The sequence below is a fragment of the Fulmarus glacialis genome, unplaced genomic scaffold (genome assembly GCF_000690835.1).
Source record: "Fulmarus glacialis isolate BGI_N327 unplaced genomic scaffold, ASM69083v1 scaffold6171, whole genome shotgun sequence".
Lineage (NCBI taxonomy): Eukaryota > Metazoa > Chordata > Aves > Procellariiformes > Procellariidae > Fulmarus > Fulmarus glacialis.
Genome location: NW_009190768.1, coordinates 1 through 1,772, shown reverse-complemented (window position 1 = coordinate 1,772; position 1,772 = coordinate 1).

Here is a 1,772-nt window from a genome sequence, read left to right as displayed (position 1 = left end):
GGGGGGGGGGGGGGGTGGGGGGGAAGTCTCATGAAAACAGGCATGAAAAGCTTACATCAAGTACGTTCCCCTAAGTGCATCTAATGGGTTACCCTTACCAGGATTCATCTGATTTGCAGGCTTGTTCAGCAAGCTTACCATAACCAAGCTGTCCAATTAACAGATTTGGTCCAAAAGGCTTGGCCTGCCCAACTTTATTTGCCATACGCAAGTGAACAGAGGCCAATAGCTTTACAGACCGTCCATGTGCAGGTTCTTATCTTCTGGGGAGGGGGACAAGCAGTCTCAAAGTACTTCACAGGGAAGTATAGGAGAGACACATCTCTGATTTGGTGAGGTGGGATTACAGAAAGACAATAAAAGTATAGGATGGGTTTACTCTTTGGAACCATGCAAATCTGGTTCAGAAGGAAAAGCATGGAGGCTATGTGCATCACTCATACCAGTCAGACCACTGTCATGCAGCCTCTGCAAAACAGACCCAGCCAGAAGAAATGGATACCGAACTGTAAGGCTCAGGCCTCTCCCATAACATCCACACCTCTGCACACTGGAAGACTCCATCTGATCTCAGGAGAAAGCAGCTCCAAGTTTAGTCAGGCCTGTAGTTAGGTCCTCACAAACTCCCACATTCTCCAGGCAAAAGCTAGGAAGTCATGACCCAATATTTGGCAAACTAGCACAGAAACTGAAGTTGAAAGACTACTTTCCATCCTTTCATAACCTCTGAACTAAACAACAGAACAAGGAACAGACAAGGTGTGACGCAGCGGCCTAAACAACAGCATTTAAAGCTGGCAGAGATGCCCTACCCCACACTGCCTGGCCTTTCACGTGCTGCTCAAGAAGCTGAAGACCTTCCCTATGTGCTGCATCATGCTTGCCAAAATCACCCACATGCCTCTGGCCCCTGAAGACATCTCAAACAGCATCACCTGCATTGCTGAGACAACAGAACCTTCCCCTGGTCTCTGTCTGAACTGGGCCCAAACTCTCCGCCTTGTTCGTTGCATCATTACCCAAGGCTCAATTCTGCAGGCAGAGAAACCAACAGTCTGCCTTGATTTCAGAGTTAAAGAATCACACTCAGCTGTATAGAAGTGGAAAATTTTATTTGGTAGCATCTCACAGCCCCTTTACACAGGCCAACATGACTATAAAAGAAAAAACATGCAGCAGTGGATTATTCATTACTGTTATCACCTCCTTTCACAAGTATTAAAAAAAAAAAGCAGCTCCTGAAAATACACTGAAACAGTCTCCCCTTGCAATGCTAGCTCATCACACAACTGGCCTGAAATTACCACAGAAGTTACTGTAAAGCTTTAATGTAACGGGGGAACCTTATTTGCTGTAGAAGCCACTTCTGAAAATGAAAGTGCATCGTTACTGAAGTGGAGCTAGAGGGCAGCTGTCAGCAGAGGGAGCACCACGCTCAATTATGAAGTTTGGCAGTTTTGTGCTGCAGACACGTAAACATAAGTGTATACAGCTGCTGCATGCACACAGACATCAAAACTCGTAGAAAAAAAAAAAAATTCAGGAGTTCCCGTAGGGAGATTTAGGAGTTCCAGCATTGGCTAAACACGCCTGAAGGCGCCGGTACCTACCTGCGGTTAACCCCACCGCATCTCTGCCCGTGACAGCCAGCACTCAACCTCCCACCGACACCCCTCAAATTCACGGGCTCTGGACACTCGTTAAAAATAGTAACGATAATAGGAAGAACAACAGGTATGTGCGCATGCTGTTCTGCCCTGAATAAACACGGG